Source organism: Benincasa hispida, chromosome 1 (assembly GCF_027475165.1).
Source record: "Benincasa hispida cultivar pf3 chromosome 1, pf3_genome.v1.1, whole genome shotgun sequence".
NCBI classification, from domain to species: domain Eukaryota; kingdom Viridiplantae; phylum Streptophyta; class Magnoliopsida; order Cucurbitales; family Cucurbitaceae; genus Benincasa; species Benincasa hispida.
In genome coordinates, this window is record NC_143478.1 from 7,663,809 (window position 1) to 7,679,705 (window position 15,897).

Below are 15,897 nucleotides of genomic sequence, written 5' to 3' on the forward strand. Positions count from 1 at the left end.
GATATACGCTCGGGCCTTTTCGTTTGCCCGTGTCCAATGATCGTATGCTTCTCGAACATTTCGAGCAGCATTTGAAGCTAGAATGGGAGGACAGTCCTCCATCATGACGAAATGAAGGTCATCGATTATAAGAATTGTGTTGATCCTATTTTTCCAAAAAGTGTAGTTTTCGCCCGTTAACTTTTCAACAGCGGGTAGATTTAATATTGTGGAAGTCATATTGATAAAAGATTGCTGAAACCATACAAATTATTTATGATTAATTTATTTGCATTAAACCCATAAGACAACCAATCAATTTTAGCAAAATAGTCTATGAAGGAAATCGGATTGGAGATTTCCATGAGCAGCGGAAAAAATATTATTCCAAATCATAATCATGAATGAACATTACATTTACAGTCGACTTCCAAACAAGCGGTTATACAATTCTTACATAAATTACAGCATGAATAACTCAAATGAACAAAGAGCAAACGCTACGAACATTTGAAGATGTGTCTCCACGCTCCTTTACGCACGACCGGTCGAACAACAGCAACCTCGAACGCTCGATCTAACGACCGCAACATAGCACGAACTCTTCGCACTCGTCCTCAACGATCGTCTCGGCCACGAACTCCTTAGCAACACAAATGGCCTCCACAGCACCTCGACAGTGTCGAGTTGAGTATAACACCACCACCGAGGCTACTTCGTATTCTCGATGTGAGAATCCAGAGGGTGGGCTCTGTTCGGACTAGGTATGAGACAGACAAAGGAGGAAACACCAATCATGTACACAACTAGATAAGTGGGAGATAACGGAGACCTATCGTCTAGGTCAATGCCCAGTCGTTTAGCTAAAGCTATGTAATTGTCTAGCGAAAGCTATGCGATCGTTTAGCTCATCGTTTAGTTCGATCTGTCTCCTACAGACACTACACGATCGTTTATTTAAGCAAGTGATCATCTAGCAAAAGCTATGCGATCGTTTGGTAAATACTGTACGAGCAATTAGCTCGCCACTACATGATCGTTTAGCTCGCCCAAGCCGTCGTTTAGTAAATCTATAGTTACTTGATGACTACCGTGAGATCTTTTTTTGTGAGAGATAAATCTCAAAAAAAAAAAAAAAATTTTTTTGGAAAACTTTTCAACAGTTTGTAAATCTTACTAAAATTAGGAAAACCATTTTTCTTTTATCTCACAGTTACCATGAAAATCAAATAGCCACCCATTCAATTGGTTATTTAGAGAAAAAAAATTAATTATCCAATAATTAATATTATTATAAATATAAATGATAACCAACTTATCATACTATATTTATAACCTATAATTTTAATATTTCATCTCATGAAACACATAAACCATAGTTCTTTTTCTATTCCATGGTACTTAATGTAAATCTCATTTACATCAATCCTCCACTAGATGTATCTCATACATCATACCGATTATATCATATATAATCAAAATACCTCTTGTCAATTTGAACATTTCAAATCAACACCAAGAACTGATCCTCAACTAAATCCATTGAGCTACCAAGGGGACCTTATGGATCTGTAGCTCAAAGCTCCAACGGTATGTGAATAACTGACTAAACTCTTTAGTCACGGGATCCACCATCCGTTATCTGTCAGGCACTCCACTAAAGACCGATAGTTGAACTCTCCTTACCACAGATATATTATGTATCCATCTTAACCAATCAGCAGTGCGACAATCCTTCACAGATCGCTCGTAAATACAGTTGGGCCAATAACCGTTATGCCCCTGTAGTTACATCTGTCTCCTTAAGTACCATTGATCTCTCTAATGAACATAAGTCATAGTCCTACTATGACTGATTCTTCTCTTCCAAAGAGAAGTTGTGGCCACTATGTTCAAGCCCCGGAATCAGCCCTTATGGGAGCAATCTCTCTACTCAACCCTGCTTCGGGAAAGGAGTGAATTCCATCTTGTGGATTGAGTTCCCAGCTCCCAAATCAGACAATTCCCCAAAAAGGTAGGCATGTTGAATTGACAATCTGACCACTCTCACCCATACTAATCAAAGGACTGCCCTCAAAGGCAGGAGTTCCCAAAACACTCAGGATTAAGGTCGTGTTACCTATGGTCGTTTAGGTGAGATGTAAATCTCTAGTATCAACGGTATTATATACAGAGTCTAGTCATCTCGTGGTCCAAGTCTTATACAAACTATTTGTATAGGACACCCTCGCTTGCACGTCTCCACATGAATGGTTAGGATCTACCATCTGTAGTAGTTTACAACACTTGCAAACCTCTACAAAGTGGGTCGTATCCGTAGTGTCACCAGGATCAAGTATCTCACCTTAATCCTTATACTACAGACCTATTTAGGTTATTACTTAAGGCATGATCCATTTGTATATCACATATACATGCTTAATTTTACATAAGATAACCAAAGAGCTTTGTTTATTGGATATGAGTAAAAGCCAGAATTAAATAACACTTATTTGATTCATTAAACAATGTGTATCTTTACAAAACAACGAGACTTCGGGAGAATTAGGATACCAATCCCAATAGTCTAATGTATCCTAAGTGACATCTATTTTGCAATGATGTTTCAGTGAGGTAGGACAAAAGTCACCATATGGTGATCAAGTGCCCTTTTACTGAAATGAGACATTCTCAACCAATAGACAGAACAATACCTTGTTACTGTGACTATCAGTCACCATTGTTCGGTCCAGAATTTGTTAAACTCGCTTAACAGTTCTTGTAAGTATAACCCCACAATTTAGGTCCTAGAGTTCCACCACAATGAGCCAATCGTAGGGAAAAACCGATTGGGACATGAAACTAAAGCAACCCCATCCATTGCTGGAGTTTGAATAAATCGTCACGCAAAATGCCATCCTTTAAGGGGACACCCACGGTGCTACGAGGCCATGCATGAAATTTTACTTCAAACTAATGAGAGAGACCGAGGGATGTGTTGTCATACGTCCACTCTCACTTACTATAAACACTATCTTCATTCACCTTGATATTGATCTATACAAATGTCACCCGTAGGGGGACAACCATGGTGCCTCGAGGCCAAGTATAAATCTCACGATGTGAACTTTAAGGAGAAACGTGAAAAGGATAAAATGAAGTATCATATATCCCATTTTCCTCCCACTGCATATTTTACCTAGGATTAATTAACTTAGGAAAATTCAGCTACTAATTTTTAACTAAGTGATTATTTAATTTTCCCAAAAAACAACATTTGTCTTTGGATAGTTAAACAACTTTGATTAAGGTCTATTAAACTCTTTAATAAACTTGATCTTAATCAAACTTGCATGCATGTAACAAATTTATCGAATTCACCTTTTCAAATAAGTTCCCAGGTAGGATTGTTACGTTTCCGTCAATTTAAATACCCCAGTCTAGACAGAACTTTCCTTAGACAAAAGATTCTTATTGATACATTCGTTACATTGTTAATCTTTTTTATGAATTAATTTAATTCTATTAAACTGATTAAAAGATTAAACTTAGATTTTTAATCTCATTAGAAACGTGATCTTAGGTTTATCTCAATCATATTTTTAAAAAATTTTAAAAGATGAATATAACTTTAAGTTTGCATGCTTAAATAAATGAAACAATTAAGACCATACAATGCATGCTTTGACATTCTTTAGTAAATTATAACATTTATAAATTTAACCTAAAGTGGTGTCATGCATTATGCAAACTCATTTCATTACTAACATATATATAACATTTATATAATAAAGTAATGAGACATACAATAGCATACTACCATACATACATCAAACCATATATTATAACAATTATAATATAAATGATGTATGAATGCTATTAATGCATGCATACGTATATTATAACATTTATATTATATGATGCATGAGCATGCTATATAATTTAAATCATGCATAAACATATATTATAACACTTATAATATAGATGATGCATAAAATTAAATGCATAACTTATGGTGGGTTTTAATTCTATATGACATACAATATGATATATATATATATATAAAATAAAACATACATCACATATATTAAAAACAAAAGTTGATGGACCGGGATTGGACATCTAAATAAAATTTAGAGGCTAACTATTAAAAAATAAAATACATCCAGTTTGAAACATGTGAACCGGGCCTTGAACCGCTCGAATCAGACCAGAAATGGTCCAGATGACCCCAAAATGCTCAAACTGAAAAACCCACGAACCGAATCGGATCAGCACACCACGAACCACACGCGAACTGGAGCTAAACTGCGTGAAATTTTTGTCTCGAAGCGTCGCAATATTGGGACGCTACAGAAATTTCATTTCGTTTGTCGCATCGCAGCATCGCAATGCTAAGGCACAGCGTTGCGACGCTACAGCACAGTCGCCTACTATGCTGCTTCAGACTGCTTCGAAAAAAATGTCAAACTTCTCCTCGAATTCTCCAGAAAATGAAAGGGGAACCCACGAATGACTTAAAAATTGAATATAGACTCAATAACAGTAAATTATGCCCCAAAACATGGGCCTTTATAGATCCAAAAAAATATAAAGGAAAGCTATAAATCTATATCCAATCCCAAAAATATCCATCAATGCAAACCATAATTCAAAAATATTCTTCTCATGAACAATTTGAAAGATTGCAGAATAATAAAACCCAACAAAAACTGTAAAATTAATTTAAAAAAAAAAAAAGGAATTTGGGATCAAAACCAGTGGCTCCGATACCAATTGAAGGATCCCAATGAAGGGTATATGAGCGGAAGCGACGGATCATCCCAAATCCCAATTTTACATAATTCGATTTTACAGATGAAGAAACAAAATAATGCATTTAATTTCATAAAACAACATGCTTATAAAAACATAAACAGAGAAATTAATTAGGGTTTAAGAAAACCCTTACCTTTGAATACTTTCTTTATGTATCCTTCTCCTCTATGCAAACCAAGAACGAATTCAAAATGGGCCAAATGGTGAGAATCCAAGAGATGTGAGCTCTAGTGATTTTGAATTGAGAGGGAAGGGAATTATTATTGAGAGGAAGGAGGAAAGAATTTTTGTTTCTCCACATAACTATTTTGTGTCAAAACTATCTTCTCTATATCTTTTTAGGAAGAAGAAGAAGAAGAATGTCAGGAAACCCAAAAAAGAAAACTTCCACGTACCAGATGTGGGGAGAATTAAGGGGACTTCATGGATCTGTAGCTTGAAGCTTCAACGGTACCTGAATAATTAATTAAACTCTTTAATTAAATTATTCATCATCAGTTAACTGTCGGACACTTCACTAAAGACCGACAGTTGCACTCTTTGTACTACAGGTATATTTCTATATCCATTGGATATAACCAATCAATAGTACGATGTTCTCAAATGAGTAGTTATTTCATATTGAAGAAGTGCCATGGTACGCAGACGTGGTAAATTATCTGGTTTGCGAGCAATTTCCAGAGGATTATACTAACCACCAAAAGAGGAGGCTCAAGTACGAATACGGATCATATTTTGGGGATGAGCCAAATCTGTATAAAAAGGGGGCAGACCAGATTCTACGATTATGTGTACCGAATGCTGCTCAACAACGCATATTATCGCAATGTCATGACTCACCATATGGTGGCCACTTTGGAGGACAGCGCACCTTAGCTAAAGTATTGCAAAGTGGATTTTATTGGCCAACACTGTTTAAGGATGCAGCTGACTACGTGATGAAATGCGACCGATGCCAACGCACAAGTAACATTTCATGGAAACATGCGATGCCTATGAACACCATTTTGGAACTAGAGTTGTTCGACGTCTGGGGTATCGATTTCATAGGACCATTCCCACCATCAAATGGTAAAAATTATATTTTGTTAGCCATCGACTACGTGTCCAAGTGGGTAGAAGCAGTGGCATGCGCCGCAAGTGATGCGGCGGCAGTCTCTAAATTCCTAAAGAAAAACATTTTCACTCATTTTGGCACTCCACGTGCCATAATAAGTGATGAAGGGTCCCACTTTGTCAATCATACGGTCAAAGAATTGCTGCGCAAATATAATATCCTCCATAAAGTGCTTACCGCATACTATCCGCAGACGAATGGTCAAGCCAAAATGTCCAACTGAGAGATCAAGCTAATACTGGAAAAGGTGGTAAAGCCTTCGCGAAAGGATTGGGCAACAAAGCTAGACGATACGTTGTGGGCATACCGGACTGCCTATAAGACACCCATAGGCATGTCCTCGTATGCGTTGGTATTTGGTAAAGCATGTCATTTTCCATTGGAGCTGGAACATAAAGCGTTATGGGCGGTGAAGAAGCTAAACTTTGACTTGAAGACAGCAGGAGAAGCGAGAAAACTTCAATTGGTCAAGCTGAAGGAATAGAGAATTAACGCATATGAGAATACAAAGATCTACAAGGAGCGCGCAAAGCACTGTCACGACAAACAGATATGCGGCAAGAACCTCCAAGTCGAGCAAAGGGTCTTACTATTTAACTCACGACTGCGGCTCTTCCCTGGGAAATTAAAGTCACGTTAGTTCGGACTATTCATAGTCAGAGAGGTATTCCCGCATGGTGCGGTCGAGTTATCTAATGATGATGGAACCAATATATTCAAAGTTAATGAGCAATGAGTAAAACTGTATCACGGAGAAGGTCGATATCGCCAAGTCGACTCCATGGACCTGAGAAACCCTAATTGAGAAAGAAGTGGGTGGTCCCTGCGCTATCAAGTGATTTAAACTCATCAGGGATGCAAGTTTTATGAAGCTTCCGTCAAATATTGAACTCTTCAACTTATCTTTACTCCTTAATATTTACATTTCATTATCTTTTTCTTTATTTAAAAAAATAAAAATAAAAAAAGGCGATCGTGCTGAATGATTGCGGTAAAAGATTTTGTTTTTTATTATTTGACCCTCTCAATGTTTTTCTTGCAACAATCGCGGTGAATGATTGCGAAGGCGCTACATAAAGACGTAACTACTTTATTCCGTCATCGTATAAGGATCACAGCAAAGCAGTATGCATCAACAAACAATGCGGGCGACAGTGCAAATTTGGGGGTTGTATTCTTCCTTGACTTTATTCCAAATTCTGCACTATTGCATCGCATTTTAATTTTGAAAGTTTTATCATTTCATCCTCTTTGATTAACGCAATCATTTAATATTGATAAATTTAGTAAGTCACCGCATGCTTTCTCTTTGCCAATTATGATTTCAATCATAAAATACATGCTTCTATTTTTTCGTATATACTAGAGTCAACTTAATTTTAGGACAGTCACCTCATGAAATATTTCTAGAAGTTAGTGGTCTGCTAGCTTTCTTTCAAACTGACTCTTTACGTAGCTTCCTAACAACATCGCATGACTTCTTTCACTCTATTGGCAATGAGGACATTGCCGCATTTTAAATTTGGGGGTGAGATATTTATTTTCGACCTTGCTATTTTTAGCTTTATAAAAACAAAAGGAAAATTTTGAGAATAACAACTCCACTGCCAACGCAATGGGAAACCCATGTTGATAAGAGTTAAGTTGTGAAGGGCACTTACCCGTACTTGGATGTCCGCATGACACATGTGGGGGCAAGCCAAAACAAAAGTAAGTCGCCAAGATCAATGCATAAATAAATGACCGCAACTCCGCTGCCAAGTAGGTATGAGTTTAGTTTGAGAAAAAGCGCCTTGCTCGTAGTTGGATGTCCGCATGACATACGTGGAGGCAAGCCAAAACGAAGGCGAGGCACTTGGATCAGCACAAGGTCAGAAAAAATAGTAATAATAATGTCAAAAATATGCAAGGATAAAAATCATTTGACACCCCAGTGAAAAAGTTTTTTTTGAAATAAATCATGTGATGTCATGGAATCTAGTAAAGTCTTTTTGAAGATTAAACTTGCGGTCCCTAGGTCTTAGAAATATTTTAAGAAGATACTTGAATAAGAATTAAGGAAATTTTGGTATATAGAGTTTGAATGAAGTATCCTTGAGAAATCTAGGAAAAGAAATTGTGGTCGACTTTCTAAATCTTTAGCTTATTTTAAGGACAAGCATTGTTTAAATTTGGGGGTGTGATAACGGGCAAAAATGCACGTTATTACAGTGCTAAGTTATTAAACAATACAGGTTTGCGTTGATAAAATATATAAGATTGCGTCCAAAAAGCATTAAGTTTATAACATTGTGGTCGCATGCGTCCATTGCATAAAACAGTTAACTTGTGTATTTTTTGCAAAATATGCATTGACGCAAAGCGAAAAATGCGATCACAAGAAAGCAACGGTCGAGCACAGCATTACCGCAAGGCTTTGCGGTGATTTATGCTCGCAAACATCTGCTCAAGAAGGATTGCCGCATAGAGCTGGTGCAACTTGGTGGGCGCATCTGGGTGAAAAGCATAATTAATCACAATGGGACAGAAAGCTAATGACGGTCGAGTCCGAATTAAGTTGACAAGCCGCTAACGATAACAAGTACACTCAGATTTTCGGTGACAAATATTCGACACATCAGTCAGAGAATTAAAGTCATCCCATCTATACAATCATAAGAGATAAGCCGTCTTTCACCTCGAAGCTCTATAAATACCGAAGGCAACCTTCAGCAAAGGAGTTCGAACACTTAGTGACTTTTCCCTTAGATAGAGTAGCCTTGTTCATAGTTTTCCTTTTTATTTAGAAGGCGCAGCGAAATAAGGGAGGAGAAGTTGGAAGATCGCTCAGGGCAACTCGAGAGAGAACCTAGAGGCGTGGAAAAGCAAAGAGCGGGCCGACTCTCGCGAGAGCGAGACTATCTTTTGAACAGAGTAGAAAAGACAGTGTACAAGCCTTGAAAAGCAAGAGATTGCTACCAGACTCTTTATTCTCATCTTGCATTGTTATTTTGTATTTCAACTCTATATCTATACAATGGAATTTCTTTATCTACATCTGTTCACTCTCTTGAAAGCACGCATGAGTAGCTAAATTTACCGAATGGGTTGAGAAGTACTAAGCTAACATGACCTAGGATCTTCATCGCATGTGATTATCTTGTTTTATGTTGTGCCCAACACCCCTTTAAAGCTACTCGAGAGAGGGTCTAAAGAAAGAACCTAAGACTTGAGAGAGCGAGGTTAGAATCTAGACTCGAGAGAGCAAGATTAGATCTGCATAAGCAAGAGATAGGGACTTAGAGATAAGCTCTATTTGCCAACCTGCATCGTATGCACCCTAGAGATAGGTTATGATATTATGTGGTCGCCTTATTTGTGTATGTGTCATTGTGTCATCGCATAAATAAGAATAGAGGCTTATGTGTAGGTCCTATAGACTCATCGCATATATCGCATGCGTTCTAGTATTAGAAGTCGTAGCATTTGCGTCGAGAGATGGTTTGCTATTGTATGTGTGTTGCATGATCGCATAACATGAATGCATCCTAGGAAGTGTTAGTCGAACCCCTTCTCAACCCGTTCACCGCATACTCATCGCATCTTCCGTATTATCAACTCTTTTTATGACTCCGCCACATTTGTTTATTTTATTACCGCAACAACAACCCAAAACAACTATTTGATTTCTTGGTTACCGCAAGGTCTTCTTGAAAATTACCACCGCATACCGTTTTCCTTAGTCCCTGAGTTCGACCCTGGACTTACAAGGAAACCAGTGGAATTTATACTTGGATTCTACTAAGAAAACTTGTTGCTCAACGCATTTCCATCATCGCATTCCATAATTTCACCTCATAAAATAACGCATAAAATGTTATAGAAAGGGTTATAAGGTACTTGAAGAAAACCCAGAACCTAGGATTACACCATCATAAGTTTCCCGCTATCTTGGAAGGATTCAGCGATGTTGATTGGAACTCCCTCTCGAATGATTCAAAGGTTACAAGTGGCTATATCTTCAATATATCGTTGACCTGTTTGCATACCTGGGTAGAGCCACTGAGTTCCTTGACTCAACCTGTAATGAATTTTTGTTTTGCAGGTTCTACATTTTTTACGACTGCCGATTCTGACTATTCGCTGCTGTCAAGTTTCACTGTCTGAGGGTAGCCAGTTCCAAAAATTTCAATCGACTGTTTCATTTCGAAGTTTTGAAGCTGCTACTATGACCTTTGAATTTTCAGTGAAAAATGTAACAGGGATGAGTGCTTTTTATCGTGTAACGAAAATTATTTTTGCTTGTAAAGTGATTTTGCTTCGTGCTTGTTACGAATCGGGCCATCATTACTTGAATTTCTACTGTCAAGTTTGTGGGAAGAGATTGGTTCCATTAGGGCTTCTTCCTCCAGAAAAGCCCCAAAAAAGAGTTCCCTGTCGATTTTCCATGGAAATCGAACTTTGAATGGCTCGATAAGCAAAATCCATAATCCGTGGTGTTCGTAGGTTTTGGCAGTGAATGTAGATTAACGAGAGATCAAGTTTACAAGATAGCACGTGGGGTAGAGTTGTCAGAGCTTCCTTTTTATGGTCTTTAAGGAAGCCGATATGGGCAGCGGAGGATGATATGACGTTCTTCCGGTCAGATTCTGGGATCGAACGGCGGAGAGGGGGATAGTGAGTATGGGGTGGGCGTCGCAGATGGAGATTTTATGACATCCAACAATCGGAGGGTGTTTGTTTCATGGAGGGTGGGAATCCGTCATTGAACCTTTACAATTTGGGCATTGTCTTGTTATATTGTCGTTTATAATAGATTAGCCGTTGTGTGCGAGGGTTTTGGTGGAGAAAGGCGTTGGAATTGAAGTTGAAAGGAATGAGGAGGGTGGTCCATTTAGTGAAGAAGCCATTGCTAAAGCTTTGAGACAAGCTTTGGTTTCAGAAGAAGGGGAGAAGATATGGAGGAATGCTAAAGAAGCTTCCGCCATTTTTTGGGATAGAAAGCTTCATCAACAATATATTGAAAATTTTGTGGAATTCCTCAAAAATGGGAAAGATTTTTTAATTAGACTCTCATAATAATATGATTAATGATAATAAAATTTGAGCCCATTTCTAAAATTATCCTATTGGATAGACGATGTCATTCTAGTTGAATATAGATAAATAAGGTTATGGCTCAATGTTATCTTTTGTTTTTTTCCATATCGCCATTTTCATATTTCTCTTTTTCTCTCTTTTTTTTTTTGTCCACCACTTCTATCTTTCTTGTAAAGATATACAAAAATCGAAGTTTTCTACTTTGGATATGAAATTGGAGATGTTTCGATTGATTTAAAGAAAAAAAGTTTTTTTTAAAATTTACTTTTATTTAAACACTAACGATTAAAACTGATTAAAATAAACTTGAAAAACTATTTTGAGTAGTTATCAAACACTCCAATGTCTTTCAAAATGAATTATTCTTAAATTAAGCACTTGAATATATATTCCCAATACACCCTTGATGTTTGCGTCTTCAACCATTGTCCATCCTACAAAACTTGAGAAAACACTCTCTTGAAAGCTCTTTTTTTTGTTTTTTTTTCTACAATTTGTGGGTGAAAAATCGAACATCTATGGAAAATTTCTAGTCCTACAATAGTAGTGAAATTTTTCATATCTCTTCTCTTCCATGAATGACATGCGACACTGTGGTTACCACTACTATTATTTGTCATTTTTTACATGGCCCACCCTTAATTTTAAACAAAGATTTCTCTTTTTTTCTTCGACCAACAGATTTCTCTTTCATCTTCAATTTATATTATCTTTTATATGCCTAATTTTGATTTGTTTCATATTCTCTCTTTGTTAATTTATTTATATGGCATTGACAACTTTATTAGGTATAGATTGTACATCAATTATAAACGACACTTTTTTTTATTTCTTTTAACAATAATCCATCTCTTCATTTAATGAGTAGATACTAGGGGTGAGCATGTTAGACCGAAAAACCGACACGACCAACCCAAATCGGCCAAAATGGAGTCAGACAATCAAAAATCAGAAAAAATCGATTATTATCGGTTTTCGATTTTTAAAATCGATTCCAGCGGCGATCGGGGTGAGTAATTGGCCAAAAAAATTATAAAAGGCCATTTTAAAAATTTAGGGTTTGTTTTTCTTCTTGATCGATCTTCCATTCCAGGCTAAGCTGTCGACTTCGACTGAGCAAACTTCCTCTTAGATCTTCCATTTCATTCTTTTTTGTTCCAGCCGTCGACTGAGCAGGCCATGTTCTTCGTTCTAGCCGACCTGCCATCTTCTTCGTTCTAGTCGGCTAGCCATCATCGTTCTTCTTTCTTCTTCGTTCTTCTTCGATTCCAGCACTAGCCCTACAGATCCGTTCCATCCGTTGCCAATCTTCTTCGTTCTTCCTTCCATTCCAGCACCAGCCGGTCGTTGAGTAGCCTGCAAGTCCATATCCGTTCCAGTCGATCTTCGTTCTTACACTGCACAGTGTATCTGATTTTTACATTCAAATTTTTAAAAAAAAAGTTATTTATATGTAAAGTTTTATTTCTGTTGGTGTTGGAGAAAACTGAATATTGTTTGAAAATTAGATATGTTATTGTTTCTCTGCCTATTTGTCTATAAGAATTCTTCAATGCTTCCTCATTATTCAAGTATATATTTGAACTTGATTGTCCATGTTTCAATGCTTCCCCATTATATGTAAAATTATGGATGTGTGGGTAATGATTGTAATGTATTGTACACAGTGGCCAGTGCCATAATCTTGTACAAGTCATTCAACTAGAATTTTCAAATTGTACTTTGAAAACAAAAATGAAAATTAGTTTCTTAAAACAATTGTCCAAGCGATCCTTAGTGTGCATGAACTTAATAATCTTGTTGAGATTAATTTTGAGTTATCAAAATATGTGAAGGTGGTATATGTGTATGTCAAGATTTAGTCGTCTTTTATTGAGGATAACTATTGGTTGTTGTTCTACTGAGTTTTTGTAAATACTTTGAGACTTGAGTTTTTATAAAGACTTTGAGTTTTCTCGAATTATGTGATACTGACATCTGACATGGTGTGGTTCAGCTACATGGATTCAACGGATATGGAGTTTGATGGAACTGCAACTGATGCTTCAAAAAATGAACGAGATGCAGAAACGGATGCCAATACAAATATCGTTGATGTTAATTCAGTAAATGAGACATCAGATGTTCCAAATCCACCAAAAAGAAGGAAGGTTGTGAAAAAGTCCATGGTTTGGGATAATTTTGAGAGGCTAAAAGGTGATCCTAAAGACCCTCATGCTCAATGTAAGTACTGTGGAGTTGTCTATGCATGTCATTCTAAACGTAATGGTATTGGGATTATGAAGAATCATTTGAAAAATTGTAAAAAATACTCTTACCAGAAAAAGAAAGATCCAACCCAAATGACATTAGCTTTCAAAACTAAAGACAAAGACAATGTTGGGGATAATATGTCACAACTTGTATGTGAGTCATATAGTTTAGAGAGTTGTCGGGAAGCGTCGGTTGAAACGATAATTGTTAACGAATTGCCATTCAAGTTTGTGGAGGGTGAAGGATTTAAGAAATTTGTCGATAGATTAACATGTACAAGTCAACCTAGATTTGTTGTTTCGTCTCGGTTTACTGTGGCTAAAGATGTGCTTAAGTTGTATGTTAATGAGAAAAAGTGTTTGAAAGACATGCTTGTGAACAAGAAGTATAGAGTTTCTCTCACTACGGATTGTTAGACATCGGGACAAAATATAAATTACATGGTACTAACTGCCCACTTCATAGATTCTGATTGGAGATTACATAAAAGGATACTTAGTTTTTATCCAATTGAGAATTATAAAGGTGATACTATTGGTAAAACCATTGAAAAGAATTTGAAGGATTGGGACATTGAAAGGGTAATTACTTTGACGGTTGATAATGCAAGTTCGAATGACATTGCCATTGCTTATCTTTTGAAAAGATTCAATAAGGGATTATTGTTTGGTGGAGAATTTCTGCATGTTCGTTGTTATGCTCATATATTAAATCTCATAGTATGTGATGCTTTTAAGGAACATAATGATTACATAGAAAGGATTCGATATGTTGTACGATTTATAAGATCTTCTCCTGCACGTTTTTTTAAATTTAAAAAGTGCATATAAATTGAAAAAATTTCTTGTAAGAGTTATGTGTATCTTGATGTTCCCACTAGATGGAACTCTAATATTTGATGCTTGAGGTAGCTATGAAGTTTGAAAAGGCTTTTGATAAGATCTTCTCCTGCATGCGTTTTTTTAAATTTAAACAAGTGCATATAAATTGAAAAAATTTCTTGTAAGAGTTATGTGTATCTTGATGTTCCCACTAGATGGAACTCTAAATATTTGATGCTTGAGGTAGCTATGAAGTTTGAAAAGGCTTTTGATAAATTAGAAGATGAACATGCTTCTTATAGACACAATTTGTCACCAAATAAGGAAGATTGGCCAAATGCCAAGATGTTGATTAGGTTTTTAAAGGTCTTTTATGATATGACGTTGAAAATTTCAGGGTCTTTGTACACCACTTCGAATATGATTTTTCATCATATTACAGTGGTTCAGAATTGTATACGTTTGAATATTGGTAGTGCAAATGCAATGCTAGTTGGAATGGCCACTAGCACGAAAGCCAAATTTGAGAAGTATTGGGGGAACAATGAAAAAAATAATCTATTGTTGTATGTTGCTATTGTTCTAGATCCTCGAAAAAAGCTAAGGTTTATATCTTTTTGTCTTAAAAAAATTTTGGGCCAGAGGTTGCCAAATTTATGGGAAATGTAGTGGAGCAATGTTGTAGATGTTTCTTTCATGAGTACAGTACTACTCAGAGTGGGAGTGGGAGTGGGAGTACCAGCCTAAGAGACAATGATTGATTGTGATCCAACTGAAAAGGTGGGTGAAGACTTTGTCTATGATACAATTGATATTGATTTTGAAGGCGATGAAACTACACCTTTTAAACAGGGGTCAGTGATTGATATTTATTTGTTGGAAGTTAATGTTAAGAATGAAGGTAATTTTGACATACTTCAATGGTGGAAGATGAACAGTCATTGGTTTGAGGTTCTTAGTCGTATGGCTAGAGATATTTTGGCAATTCCAGTATCTACTGTAGCATCTGAATCGGCTTTAGTGCAGGAGGACGTATTGTTGATTCATCACGTTGTTCATTGGCTCCAAAAATAGTGGAGGCTCTCATTTGTACTCAAAATTGACTAAATTATGGTCCAATAGATCTTGAAGTTCAGCATGACATGGAAGAAGTTTCATTATTTGAAGAAGGTATTTATTCGATTGTTTAACTTTAAACTTAATTCATTTGTATTTTGTAGTTGTAACTTGTTAGTTTAAAATCTTAATGAGGTTGTCTTTCTCTTCTTAATCATAATTATATAGGATTCAGAGCGGTTATGGACAACGAAAAAGAGATTCAAGACCTTCCAGATTTTGCAGAGTTGTCAGTTATCGATTAAGCATTTATCATCTGATTTTGGTTGTATTTGACTATTTGTGACATACTACTATTTGTTTTTTATTATAATTTGGTTGTATTTGACTATTGACTTTATGTTTAATTTCTAATTTGATTGTATGTGACTATGTGTCATGTGACATTTCTATTTGTGACGTACACTCTCGACTCTCATATTAGTTTTGTTTTCAAATATATATGTAATATGTATTATATGCTTCTTTAAGCAATTAAGCGAAGCGAACACAATCCCAAACAATGGACATGTTAGTTGTTAAATATTAAGGGTTGTCAAATCAAATCATATCAATATTTTATTTTTAATATCTCTATTCCATAAGTATTAAAATGTGAAATAGTATCTTGAATTCTAAATCACAGTCACAAATTAAGAGAGAAAATTAAACATGATTTAAGGAAGTTAACAAATAATTGATTTTTGATTTGTATTAAAAAATTGCTATTTATAATGATAATGATTTATAACTAAA

The 15,897-nt window shown here is 36.1% G+C and overlaps 1 pseudogene; it reads left to right on the forward strand.

Annotated features, from left to right (window-relative positions):
* The first annotated feature begins 12,972 nt into the window (after positions 1–12,972).
* On the forward strand, positions 12,973–15,407 carry LOC150038206 (uncharacterized; annotated as a pseudogene).
* The last annotated feature ends 490 nt before the right edge of the window (positions 15,408–15,897 follow it).